A 15,482-nucleotide genomic window follows, 5' to 3' on the forward strand; every position below is an offset into this window, starting at 1 on the left:
GTTAAATATCTGGAAGTAAATGATTTGCATGATTAGAAACAGCATGGGTTTACTACAGGAAGATCCTGTTAAACTAACTTAATTTATTATTTGGCTGGGTAACTAAGATAATTGACCAGAGAGGAGCTGTTGATATAGTCTACCTAGATTTCAGTAAGCCAACACTGTCCCTCACAGAAGAAAACAGAAGTCTTTGTGTTTAGATGTAAAAACAGTTGAATGGATAAGGCAATGGTTGTGTGAGAGAAGGCAGAAGGTTGTAGTTAATAGCGTATATTAAGTGGAAGGACTTGTTACTAGTGGGATACCTCAGGTATTGAGACCTGTACTTTTTAATATAAGGCCTGGGGAGCATGTCTAGTCAAGTGGCCTGTTGTGCCACCAAAGCAGCCCACCATCCATGCCCATCTTTTCCTGATTTTCTAACGCATGTTGATGTAATGTGATGGGATTGGGAGTACGCCAGTACACTAAAAAGAAATTCATACACGTGATTCCTGAAGCCACAATTTAGTGCCACTAATCCTTTTTAATACAATATGCAGATTGAAATAGAGTAAATAACACAAAACCTTCACTTTTCCTCTCACTGATTTCAGGGCCTAAAACGTTTTGTCCACTGAAGTGACTACAACTTCAAGAGGGCGTTTTCTCTCGGGATAAGTAAAAATTACATAGTTCACGGAGGCCAAGTCACACGGAATAGGGCACTGGGCGGCACGGTGCAGGCACGTCAGCCGCTTAATGATTTTAAAGCGGCTGGTGTGTCTTACCGCCGCTTTAAAACTCGCAGCCACATCAGCTGCAATGGCATCTCGGTGTGCCGACCCACGGACTGGCCGGCCCACTGCCGATGCTGCAGACTTTTGCACCACATTAAAGACGGCCCTGGCGTGGCCGAGTTGGCCACTTAAATGGGCGGTTGCCTGGCTGTTTAATGTAGATTCAGGGTGGCCTGGGGGGCCCGCCCCTGCAGATGATACAAAGGTTTGCAACAGCGTAGACATTTTGGGTAGAACAACTCAAATGGAAAATGATTTAGGTAAATTAGAAGAATAGTCAAGAGTGTGGCAGCTGCAGTTTAATGTTGATAAATGTAAAATAATGCACTTGGGACATAAAAACCCAAATGCAGAATATAGAATTGGGGGCACTGTTCTGTCAGTGACAATGGAAAAGAGGGACTTAGGAGTAACTATTTCTGCTGAAATAATTAAAGGTAAGCAGACAATGCAATAAGGCATCTGAAAAACCAAGCAGGATGCTGGGTTGCATAGAGAGAGAGAGGGATTAGTAGCAGGAAGAGAGATGGTTCTGCCCAGGGCCGGCACTACAATGGAGCAGAGTGGGGCAATTGCCCCAGGCGGGACACTTTTGAAGAGGCGGCACTTTTTTTTTTAGCGGAGGAGAGGGGCGCCGAGTGGTTTTCGCTTACCAAGTTGTCAGTACCCGCTCGGCGCCCCTCTCTCTCCTCTGCGAGCCCTCTAGCTCGGTCTCGGTGCCGGCTTGTAATGCTGAGCGCCGTAAATGCCCTAGGACTTTGAAACTCCAGCAACCAGCATCATTAATACAATGGTTAGTGGACTTTGAATGGTACCTACCAGCTTTATATCATTATTGGAAAAATGTGTCAAATGAGGCATACTAAAAAGAATTTTAACATTTGAAATGAGCTTGTGCCATCCTAACTCAATTTCGCTTAAAAAAAGGTTACAATAAAACCCACCTTCTCATTTCTGTTACTTTCATGACTTGGAACATAAGACTCTGAGCACAATAAAGTGACCTCTTGCGATTAAAAACTTGCTTCGCTGCAAAATGTGTGCAAACACCATTCTGTAATAAAAACATTGCCTGCAGACCCTGCGGATTCTGGTGTGCTGTTGGTTTCAGCTACCCAGGGAGCTCATTAGCTCCTCATTAAATGTTTGATATAAACATGCCACATTTTACAACATTAACTCTAAAATGAACTTGTAACAATTCTCCACCAAGTCAAATTCTAGATTTGTGCTACATAATTAACGTGCTATAATTGATAAGAAAAATAAATGTAAAACCGACAACAGATTTCATTATTCCCTTATGCTTAAATTTAATTTTGTTTTAACATAAAACAAAGTAGTACTACATTTGTTATGCATTTAGAATGGCTTATTGTGAGTCAATTTCCCTTTTTACTGCTTTCCTTATTATTACGGTTCATCCCAAAAGCGTAATTTGGTTGTTGCTTCGGTTTGGCTCTGGTTAACTTGCAACAATGTGGAAGATCTATGAAGATTTTTGGAATTTTGATGGTTCCATAAATAGCTCTGTAAATAAAGTTATTTACATTTCAAGCAGCCATCTGAGCTGATATTTTTGACAGTTATAGTATTCTAGAAACTATGTGCCAGATAGCACTAATCATATGATTTTATAAAACGTAATGTCCCTATTTCTATATGAATATTTTAGCCCCACCAGCCATCAAACCCAGTCCCAACAATAATGCAGAAAACCATGTATAGAAAAAGTGGGCCACTAGGGCCCTAAAAGTCTTACTAAAGAGCCAAGCCAGTACTGTGGTAGCAAGCAGGTATGATCACAATTGACTTACCCTTGCTCATTTGTGTCAAGTATTTATATATAATTAAGCAGCAATTTCTCTATAAAGATGTTCAGAATATAAAAAAGTCCTAAGTAGTCTAACCTTTAGATTTGTGTAATGAAAGTGTGATTTTTAATACTGAAATGCCTAGAGGATACAGAATCCCATACATGTACTGGGATCCATAATTTGACTAGCAACGGCAAAATATGGATTATAAATCCATAAACTGGAATAATGCAACAAAGTTGCCAGGTCTGTGTTAAAAATATTGTACCTTTGCCTGCGTTCTAGATGCTTTTCATGGAAAACCAAGGGATGTAGCCATATTTGTCACTGGCATCAGGGCATATAGGGAACAAGGCCTTCAAATTGATCAAAATTCAATATTAAGCCTTTCAAGAATATTACAGATTTATCCTGTCACCCTATTTTGGGCTACAAGAAATAGAATTGTAGGGTGTTGGACAAAACTACCCATTTCAGTGGAGCCCTCTGAGAAACTCTACTAATCTCAGCTTGAAGACATGTGATAATGCAAAATGGAAGTTTGTCGATTTAAAACCCAATAAGACACTGATCAGACAATTACCCCAGCATTAGGATCTGTGCAAACCTTTGTACACCTTATTTCAGGGGTTAAACTGGGTACTAAGAGGGATAAAAAAAAAAAAGGCTACTCTCAGCCACACTATCTTTGCTAGGTAGTGCAAAGTATATTAATCGAAAATACTTTTTAACACTTTAATCATTTGTTTTGTGGTGAATTATAAATTGATCAAATATACAAAAGCTATCAGATAACACTTACCCTAATGTGTCTTTTGTTGTCTTATTAGAATCTAATATTGTGTTCACTTCTAGATGTAGTCATCTCAGTGTGGGAGCATAAACCTTCCCTTGATTTGTCAAGGAAATGTTTGTGACAACTGCCTTAGCAACTTGTAGGTAGCTCCTAATACATCCAGGCCAACAGGACAACAAAACATATTTGTTTAAGGTGTGTACAATTGGAGTGTTGTTTTCCATTGGTAATTCTAGGCATTAGTACTGCAACAAATAGAACAATGTACATGGTATTCTAAGTAGCAATAAACATATTGAAAAGTAAAAAAAACTTAATGGGATATCGTTAAGCTGATAGAGGATGATAATAAACCAGCAGCAATTAAATAGTTAGATTTGATCTTCAGACACAATTAGACACTTTTGCTTTAGTTTAGTTGAATGTATAATTCAACAAGCAATGACAGTCAACATTATAATTGAATAACACAATCCCGTTAACAGATTTGATGGAATGTGTACTGACATACCTATGATTGCAATGTGGTAGTAGGTCACAGTTGCTTTACTTGCTGTTGGATACTCATTGTTAAGTATATTGTTAATACATCACCACGATCAAATGCACACTCAGGGGTAGCGGCCTTTGTTTTTTAGTAGACATAAGGCAAATTCAGTAAATTCACTGTGGGGCATAACTGTATTATTTTTTTTAAAGAATATAACATACCTTTCTTTTTTTAATATTTTTGACACTTTATAAAATAAATAGAGACACATGTTTAACATTATATCAATCCCTTGGAATAGAAATAAAATCAGTATACACAAATATAGGATATCACAAAATATATTTTTGAATAGAGATGCGTTTTTGCAAGATAACACCAGTAGATACAAAAATCATAATATATTAGTTGGGGCAAAGAAGGAGGAGTATATTATGCAAAACAATTATTGTTTATTGTTTTATATAGCACCATCATATTCTGCAGCACTGTACAACGGGTAAATATGACATAACAACTAGTATATAACATAACATTTTGACTTATAGAAACAGGTTTACAATCTAGATGGAGTTAGGGTGTATTACACAACAGGTAAAAGTTCCACTGTTAGGAACGGAACAGCCATACTTGTGTAAGTATCATAGGAGAAGGACTAGGAGCTAAAGGGATATGGGAGGAAGGACATTAACATGTAAATTTGTAGGAATCCTTAAAAAATTGGGACATGCCTAGTAACTGATGGGTATAAAATGTTTAGCTGTCTCCTCTGAAATTGTAACATCAGTTGCCTATGATGGACAGTTGTTGAAGACCTGCTTTTATCACGGAAAGTTCCCTTTAGATAATGTAATTCACTGCTACATCTGAATGAATTCTGGTGCTTGATTTAAAACAAATCTAGAAAGTCTCTCAATTGCATGGTCCCATTTGTCTAGCAAGGCAGCTAGGTTGATAACTATACTGTATAGTTTACATTGTAATCAAATATTTTGTATGCCATCAAACACTGAAAATAATGTAACTTCTTATGTTACCACACACAAAAGATTCCTCCACGGTTTTGTTACTAATAAAATCTGCAGAATAACGCAGAAAGTTTAATCACAAGCAGATTATTTCAGTGATGAAAAGCTCACCTAACAGTGTGCCATGTTCTGTATATTAAGACACTTCAAAGGGAAATGCAAACAACATTATGTATAAATTGTTCAATAATACTGCCTTGATTCTGATATTTGTGCTCAGAATGCAATATAGTTTTTCTATTGCAATATGTGAAGGCATGTAATGTTCCCATTAAAGTGCACCTGATTTGGAAAGGTTTTTGCACAATTATGTGTTTACACAGTATTTAAATAAAAAATTAAGGCTAGCTCCCAATGGAGCGCTTTCCTGCCACTGATCATTGGAGTGACCCATCTGATCATTGTAGCTGCAGCTTCGAATCAAAGGTAATTTCTAACTCTTTAATTATAACTTCTATATCAAGTAAGGCTCTTTCCAAATTATTATTGATAAATTATTATTATTAATATAGCACCAAAGAGGTGCCCTGCTCGAAAGCTTACAATCTATGGGGATGAGGTATAAAAATGGGTTTAGAAAAATACAAGGTATAGATAAAAAGGGACATATAGTGCCATAGATAACTGGGAATTTTATTAATAACAGAAAAGAAAAATGTTGGTGCGCTAAGCTAGTCCTAGGCTCAAATAATACAACTGTACGAGCCCTACCAAACAGTGTGAGCATGCTGCAAAAACAGTGTATTGGCTGTACAATGTATACAAAAAACAAAAACTGTCTTCTCACTTTAACAAAGTTGGAAACAAATATATTAACATAATATAAATGAGAGGTTATAAATTGGTTATAGGAATTGGCCAAAGCATAACTAAGCTCACCGCCACGTCAAGGCACACTCTCAATAGGGTGAGTACCTACTCTCACCTCCTACATAGTGGACACACAAAGCAGTTTATACTACTACCAAAACCTTATAAATGTGTTGGGGGAGGTATGATTAAACCTCCTCCCAACAACCTCACATATGTGCAAACAGAGAAAAGAAAAATGTTGGTGCGCTAAGCTAGTCCCAGGTTCAAATAAAACAAATGTATAATACAAGGCCTACCAAACAGTGTGAGCATCATGCAAATACAGTGTATTGGCTGTACAATGTATACAATGTATACAAAAAACAAAGACTGTCTGCACTTCTCACCCTGGTAAAGTTGGCAACAAAATTAATGACAGATAAAATATGAAGCTTGATGGGACTCGGAACACTCGCACTGCAGCAGCAGAGGTTGTCTACACGCATTGCGCAGACGTCCATTGGCTGCCCCACTAGACATTAGGGAGTCTGGAGCACGGGGGCCAAGTCTGGGGATGCATTGGTAAGTCTGGGGGGCAGAGTGGCATATCATTGGGGCAGAGTGGCATATGGGGGTATAAGGCATTTATGGGGGGCAATGTGGCATATCAGGGAGGCAGAGTGGCACATAGGGGGTATAAGGCACATCAGGGGGCAAAGTGGAATATTGGGGGGGTATAAGGCATATCTGGGAGGCAGAGTGGCATATCAGGGAGGCAGAGTGGCATATAGGGGGTATACTGCATAACTGGAAGGCAAAGTGGCATATAGGGGGTATAAGGCATATCTAGGGGGGGTAGAGTGGCAAGCCTGGGGCAAATGTGCATAACTTGATCGCAGGTTGGCAAATAAAAGGAAATAAAAACAAAAATTGCAATTTTCTCAATCATAGTTTTCAGTAAATATGAAAAAATAATTTACATGTGAATTAGTACTTACTAGTAAAACTTTTTTCCTATAGGGTAGTCTTATATTCAGGCTTTTTTCTTTTTTTCCTAAATTAATATTCAAATATTGGGGGGTCGTCTTATAATCAGGGTCATCTTATAATCGAGCAAATATGGTAATCTCCATGCAGGGCCGGCCCAAGACAAAATGCCGCCTGGGGCGAAGTTTAAAATGCCGCCCCCCCCATTATCTACTCTTCCTCTCCCTCCGTCCCTGCCGCCCCCCCATTATCTACCCTTTCTCTCCCTCCCTCCCTATTATCTACCCTTACTCTCCCTCCCCCTTGTACTTACCTTTCAGCAGTCTTGTGGCGAGTCACCCTGCTCGGTCTCGGTGTCGGCTTGTAATGCTGAGCGCCGGAAATGACGTCATCTTACCGCGCTCAGCATTACAAGCCGGCACCGAGACCGAGCTAGAGGACTCGCAGAGGAGAGGGGCGCAGAGCGGGTACTGACAACTTGGTAAGCAAAAACCACCCGGCGCCCCTCTCTCTTCCGCTTTAAAAAAAAAAAAAAAGGGCTTGGGGTGGCAAAGTGCCGCCCCTTCAAAAGTGCCGCCTGGAGCAGTTGCCCAACTCTGCTTCATTGTCTGGCCGGCCCTGTCTCCATGAGCACTTTGTTCACCCCTTCATGCCCAATGACGTACCAGTTACATCATGCCCAAATGGGCTCATTGATTTTGTGACATACCTTGTATGTCATGCAAAAAAGGGGCCCCCATGTCATGATCGCGGGGGCACTGCTGCTACTATCTGCCCAGCACAGCCACCCCGAGCCCATCCGAGCCTTTGATTGCTCCTGCAGGAGCAATTCTACAGGCTCAACACGCAATTCCCAGCGGTTTCCAGATGCCACAGGTAGCTTCAGGGAATGGGGCTGTTTGTTTCTGCCACAACATTCCCCTGATGCCTGATCGCTCCATGAGAACGTCAGTGCAGCGTTAACCCCTTCAATGCCATGTCAATCACAGTGTTGCAGGGGTTAATATTTGGTGGGGACTAAATATCAGTAATTTTAGGGGTTAATACCCGTTTTGTACGGGGCACTGCTGCTGATCTGCCAACGGCAAAAAAGAACCCCCATGAGCCCTTTGATCACTCCTACAGGCTCCTCCCAGGCGATTGTGTCCAAGCTGCCAGATCAATGGTGCAGCATAAACCCCTTCAATGCCACGATTGTGTATGACATGATGGCGGCATTGTAAGATATTCCAAGTTTGAAACCTGAAATGTGCATGTTCCTGTTTGACTCCACAATGTCTGAGAAACATTACTTATCCATGCATGTGGGATATTGCTGTTATTGGGCAGATGTTACTGAACACAAAGCAAGACCAATTTAGTTTTTTCACATATCCACTTAGAAAAATAAACATGGTGAAACTGCAAAGTGGATATGAAAAATGTTTTATTTTTTTGGATCCCAGGATTGTATTTTGTGAACTGCTGTTTTATTGAATATAGCAGTAGTGGGATCCCTGGTGTCCTGTGAATCCTGGCGTCTAAGAGAGAGTCCGCTTTTCGTCAGGTTGTGTCAGCTGTAGGGTTGCCTCCCGTTGTCGATTTTTGATTGACAAACAGAATACACAAGCTAAAGAGAGTTTTAATAAAATATTTTTAATGCTTAAGATGAGTTAGGACTAATTGTCCTATAAAACTAATGGTTTTTTTTGGGATTACACAAGCATGTGTTGTCTGTCCACTTTAAATATATGTATAGGACATAGGTTTGCCCAGAGCACCGTGAGAATCAGCAACAACCTTGCATTTACCTGTGTCCAAATTACTTGATGATGCAGCAATTTTTATTCAAATTTCCCTGCTTTATATATGTATGTCAAATTAAACATGTATTGTACGTATTGCACACAGGAGACCCTTGACACTTTAAGGTTCACACATTGTCTCTTCCAAATGATTGAATATTAAAACAAAGCGATATTTGCAAGTTTTCATTTATTTAACAGTGCATGCAGTTATTTGAATAATACAACAGTAAAACAGCTCAATCATTAAGATTACAAATTACGCTTTATTATAAATACCGTATTTGCTCGATTATAAAACGATTATGAGACGACCCCCCAAAATCTGAATATTAATTTAGGAAAAAAGACCCTATAGGAAAAAAGTTTTACCAGTAAATGTTAATTCATTTAAACTATTACATTTTTTTATAAAAGCTATGATTGAGAAAAATATTTTTTTGTTTTTATTTCCTTGTATTTTCCAACCTGCCCCCCAGTTACGCACATCTGCCCCCAGGCTTGCCACTCCAATATGGCACTGTGGCCCATGATATGCCTTTTAACCCTCTATATGCCACTGTGCCCCATGATATGCCTTTTAACCCTCTATATGCCACTGTGCCCCATGATATGCCTTTTAACCCCCTATGTGCCACTCTGCCTCCAGAAATGCCTTATACCCCTATATGCCACTCTGGCATTTAGGGGGTTAAAAGGCATATTATGGGGCAGAGTGGCATATAGGGAGGTATAAGCCATTTCAGGAGGCAGAGTGGCGTTCAGGGGGTTAAAAGGCATTTCATAGAGCACTCTGCCTCCAGAAATGCCCTATGCCCCCATTTAACACCCCCCCCCCACACACACACACTTACCGGGGCTTCCAATTTCCTGCTGTATACCGGGGCAGCAGTCTTCCTTCTGTCTCCCGCTGCAGCCGGAAGGAGGTGTGGCTAGCAGCGGGGTTGTCTGCGTCCATCGCGCAGACCTTCCCCCGGCTGTCAGAGATCAGAGTTCCCCGCACCGGTGCAGCACCGGCACCGGTGCGGGGAACTCTGATTCTCTGACAGTTGGGGAAGGTCTGCGCGATGGACGCAGACAACCCCCGCTGCTAGCCACACCTCCTTCCGGCTGCAGCGTAAGTTGTCTACGCGGATCGCGTGGACGTCAACCCGCTGCCCCGGTATACAGCAGGAAATTGGAAGCACCGGTAAGTGTGTGTGGGGTGGGGGGTGGAGAGGAAGTGTTAAATGGGGGGGGCGGGAGAGACAGAAGGATCCAGGTCCCCTGCAGCGGTGCGGGGGATCTGGATCTTAGTCTCATAGTCAGACCTCTATTTGAGGTCTGATTATAAGACGACCCCGATTAGAAGACGAGGGGTATTTTTTAGAGCATTTGCTCTGAAAAAAACCTTGTCTTGTAATCGAGCAAATACGGTATGTTAGTTTGAACACTATATATTGGAATATGTAGCCATGACTTCATAAGGCTTGGTAATGATGGTTATCAATTTTGTCACCTCAACTTTTCATATCATATTTTCTGCAAGTACTGCATAATGCTGTTACAAGGAGCAGCCCTTGGTTTTATTTACTTAATTTTATTGAATTAAATGTTAAAATGACTGCGTGTGTAAACTAAATAAAATTAAAATAGTATGCTTATCAAACATTTGAAAGTAAAATGTAATCACATAAGTAGTTTCCAAGGATGTTGAGTTGATAGCCCTGCATACATTTCCATTTCATTTTTAGTATTTGTATTTATAGTATTGTATTATAGATGCTTTTTGTGAAATAACAAATCTGTGCTTGAAACGAGCCCTTCTTTGCACCCTAGGCATTCTCTGATTGCCACTATAACCAACCAAACTACCCAGATGTTATCTAGTGCTTTCGCTTCTGCAAATCAAGAAAGAGTACCTATTTTTTTTACTACCTACTGACACTAAACAATACTTTAATCACTAAATCAAAAGCTAATCTTTTATTGTCTATTGACAGAATTCCTTCATTTTTCAATTTATGCATAGCTGACTACATATACAAAAAATCCCAAAATGTGTTTATGTGCAATAATGTTAGCCTCTATCTTGCACATTGCTAATTTGAAAATGCAGTATTTCTTATAGTTTCCTTTGCTTGTTTTTCCTGTGCCTAATATATGTCAGTTTGGTATATAACTATATAATAGGTATATAATCTTAAGAACTAAGATAAACTAAAAAAAGACAGCGCTAAGACAACATATAGATATAAAAATCCATATTTTATTACTAATAAATATATATCATGTATAAAAAACAAATATAAATAAAACACAAAAATGTATATTTGTCATTTTTTAGTTTATCGTTTGTCATTATAGGTTTCCCCTGCTAAGCGGAACTGTATTGCCCTTCAGGACTAGCTGCTTTGTCAATCTTTATTACTGAATGTTATCTTCTTCCATTATCCTATAACCCTCCCTTATACATTTTTTTCTTCTGAGGCACACTAGCGCTGTATCCTTAATCCCCTAATCTTAAAAATTAGATTTCCAAAAGCAGTTTCAAGTATAGTCAGCATGATTACAAATTAACAAAAAATATTAGCATGTTGAATTTACGCAATAAAAATAGATAGGAGGCAGGCAGAATAGGAAGATATAAATGCAAATGCTCTGAAAAATACCCCTCGTCTTATATTCAATGTCCTCTTCTAATCATACCTTAAATAGAGGTCTGACTACAAGACTAAGATCCAGATCCCCCGCAGCGCTGCAGGGGACCTGGATCCTCCTCTCTGACAGCCGCTGCTGCTGTCGGCCCTTCCTCTGGGAGCACCGTCCAGTGAACGCTTGTGGGAATGCGCACAGACAACCTCCGCTGCTGCTGGCACTTCCGTAGGGGCTTCTATGGTGGAGCACCGGAGAAGCCGCGGCGGAAGTACTGGCAAGCAGCAGCGGGGGTCTGCTTTGCACAGTCCTCCACCAGCTGCCGCACTAGACACCAGGAAGTCTGAAGCACGGGTCACAAGTAAAGGGATGCACTGGTAAGTCGGGGGGGGGGGGTGTTCAATGGTTTTCTTTAGGCAGAGTGGCATATAGGGGGTTAAAAGGCATATCAGGGAGGTAGAGTGGCATATAGGGGTATAAGGCATATCTGGGGTGAGTGGCAAATAGTGGGTTAAAAGGCATATCATGGAAGCAGAGTATCATATAGGGGGTATAGGACATATCGGGGGGTGGCAAAAAGGGGGTTAAAAGGCATATCAGGGAGGCAGGGTGGCATATAGGGGTGTATAAGGCATTTCTGGGGGACAGAGTAGCATAGAAAAGGGGATAAGGGATACCTGGGTGGCAGATGTGCATAACTGGGGACAGGTTGGCAAATAAATGGAAATATAAATAAAACATGCATTTTTCTCATTTTTTATTAAATATGAAAAAGTAGTTTACATGTGAATTAATATTTATTAGTAAAACTTTTTTTTCCTATAGGGTAGTCTTATATTCAGGCTTTGAACCTTAATCACGTTTTCTGGGAATGCTGCCATAGGTGCTAATCATAGCTTGTTTAAGTGCCTACCTGATGCCAGAAAAGGTAACATCTTGTAGTTATTGGTAAACGTCCAAGAAAATGTGTGAAAGGGAGAGATGACTCGTCCATAACAGGCAAACGAATGAACAAAACTTTTGCGGGTTGCAATTTGTTTTTGTTTCATTTCGTTGGGTCTCACCTTGGTACCAGAGATTTGTATGAACGCACAAGACAGGTAATTTTTGTTAAAATTTAATGATGGGCAAATATGAGTAAGCATTGGGTCTTCTGTGCTCACTTTGTGATGTAACAATTCAGCCTCTGAAACATTTGCAGTTGGTGTACTGATGCCATGTGCACATGGGAACCCAAAATGTGCAATCCATCTTTAAAAGTACAGTCTATAAAAAATGGCTGAAATCGTTTACTCTTAAATATTTATTAAAATGTCATACAAAGATGTCATGTCAATCTGTACTATGGATTAATTTATATTTTTAGTATAGATAATTCTGTTCATTCCTTATAACATTGATGGTGTCATGCTCCTTTTTTAACTAGTCCAATGCTTCTATTTTACAACACTATTGTTTTTTAAATGCCATACTACGGATCAAGCAGAGATTTTTTATTTTGAAAAATAGAAAATATATTGAAACAGCATAGAAATGATCTGTTTAATGTCTTCCACCCTTTCCATGCATAGGAGTTCAGCAATCCCATATCTTTCACTTTTCCTTGAGGAATCCTTTTTCTGTCTGGCGCCTTCTCCTCAGATTGCAGGGTGAGCCTTTCCAGAAGATGGCCAAGTCGCTCTGGGCTAAGAAGTTCTGTGTTCTTTGAGCAACTTAACAGGGTTGCAGTACCACAGCGTATGCATTGTTGACTTGAGTGTAATCTTGTTACAACTTCCCGAATCTCAGTGCTACTGATCTGCTGGTGGCCCAATGGAAAAGGAGCAGGAGATTGTGCCCCAGGGCTTCTTGGACATTTTTCTAATGAAAAAGAAAATTTTTTCAGTTCCTGTTGTGTCCCTGGTAAAGCTTTCCGATCAAACATTATTTTCATACAAAGGCAAGTTTCCTTACTCTGTTTCTAAAATGCATTCTTATAACCTTGGCAGCCTTGTGTGGCACTTGGTGTAAGAAAGAAAATCTATTTTTCTGAGCTCTGTATATCTGTCTTTTGAACTACAACAATATGCCTGTCATAGGGACTATGTATTGTTGAAGCTAATTTGTATACTAGCTTAATTCGTACGGGGAAAAAATACTTTCGAAAAACTCAAAAACTGTAACATAATTAATAAAACACACACATTGGATTTGAGCCCCCCCTTCCACTTAACATTAAATAAGAAATATAATAGAAAAACCTGGGTCACTTGGGCCCCCTATAAGCTAAAAGATGGCTAATGATTATCTGGCTATGCCCACACTTTATGGGTTGAGGTAAGGAGTTATTAAATAAATGAAAATGCACTTGTATTCATGCACTTACCCTCACTCCCTGTCTATTAGAAGAAGTGGTTCAATTGCAAGTTAACCCTGTGAAGGGACCATTAAGACTGATCTGGGTTACCGTATTTGCTCGATTATAAGACGAGGTTTTTTCCAGAAAAATACCCCTCGTCTTATAATCGGGGTCGTCTTATAATCAGAGATCAAATAGGTTTAACTATGAGACTAAGATCCAGATCCCCTGCTGCTCCTTCCACCCCCCTCCCCCAAGTTACCGGCGCTTCTGAGTCCCCGGTGCTTAGTCTGGGTAGCGTGTAGAGCTCTACGCGAATCTACAAGCTGCCTGGACTAAGCACCGGGGACTCAAATGCAGGGGACCTGTATCCTCCTGTGTTATGCCCCCCCCAACTTACCGGTGCATCTGAGTCCCCGGTGCTTAGTCTGGGCAGCGTGTAGAGCGTTTCAACCTTATGCAAACATACCTACCTTTATTCAAGTATAATTAAAAAAGAGAGCGAAGGTTGGTGGGTGCTTCTCTTTCTTACTTCACTCCCTGCACTCTATTGCTTTTGTGTGTGTGCTTTACACCACTCCAGGGGACACTTGGAAATGTGTATAGTGATTTTCGGCTTGTGTGCAGCTGCTTGGCCATGGAAACGCATTCCATGAAGTTCTTGACGCACTGACACACAATACTTGTGCCGAGGTTGCTTCCAGAAGCAGTTGAAACTAGACTTGCGCATTCGTCTTCGGGCGAACATGAAAACGAGCACGAAGAGGCCGGTTTTTTGTTCGTTCCGAAGACACGCCGAAGAGAATACAGTGCCGGCAAAACGTAGGAGAAGACGAAGACTCACAACCACGAAGAATCGAAGATTCTTCGTGATCGTCTTCGTTTTTGCCGCGCAGCCGTCAAAATTTCAAACAGGAGTGAGCTGATCTCGTCTGTCCAATCAGCTCACTCTTGTGACATCACGCTAAGGGTCTCGTCCAATGCCTGTGCTGCTGTTTTTTGAATTCTGAAGGCGCCTTTATAAGACCAGAGCTTGCCTGAGAGATCCATTCATTTTTCGCTGTGACTACTTTGGCAACACTGCTGTGCTGCATCCGAGCGTTACCAAATATAATGGAAGCAGCAGAAGATCAATTATTAAAGCAAATAAACAAGGCAGCTAATCACAATGAGGTGGTTATTATGGGGGACTTTAACTATCCCGACATAAACTGGGAAACCGAGACCTGTGAATCTCATAAAGGAAACCGGTTTCTGACTATAAGTAAGGATAATTATCTGTCCCAAATGGTACAGGACCCGACCAGAGGGGGCGCCCTACTGGACTTAATATTAACCAACAGACCTGACAGAGTAACTAATGTGCAGGTCAGGGGACATCTAGGAAATAGTGATCACAATATGATGCATTATAACTTGTCCTTCAATAAGGGAACTCTTAGAGGAGCCACAAGAACTATGCACTTTAGGAGGGCAAAGTTTGATCAACTAAGAGAAGCCCTTAACACTGTAAATTGGGAAAATGTCCTCAAAAACAAGAGTACAGACGCTCAATGGGAGATTTTTAAGAATATCTTAAATTCTCACTGTGAAAGGTACATACCGTATGGGAATAAAAGAGTCAGGAACAAGAGAAAACCAATGTGGATAAATAAAAATGTAAAGGGGGCAATAAATGGCAAAAAAAAGGCATTTAAGCTACTAAAACAGGAAGGCAGTGAGGAAGCACTAAAAAGCTATCGGGAAAAAAATAAAATATGTAAAAATCAGATAAAAGCAGCAAAATTGGAGACAGAAAAACTCATTGCCAAAGAGAGTAAAACAAACCCCAAAATGTTCTTTAACTATATAAATAGTAAAAAGGTTAACAATGAAAGCGTTGGCCCCTTAAAAAGTAATGAGGGAGAAGTTATAGACGGGGATCAGGAAAAAGCTAATCTATTAAATATATTCTTCTCTGCTGTATTCACAGAGGAAAATGAAATGCCAGGTAATATACAGCAGGATGAGATAAATGCCCCAGTACATGTCGCC

Source organism: Sceloporus occidentalis, unplaced genomic scaffold (assembly GCF_023333645.1).
Source record: "Sceloporus occidentalis isolate IW3139 unplaced genomic scaffold, rSceOcc1.0.p SCAF_37, whole genome shotgun sequence".
NCBI classification, from domain to species: Eukaryota; Metazoa; Chordata; class Lepidosauria; order Squamata; family Phrynosomatidae; genus Sceloporus; species Sceloporus occidentalis.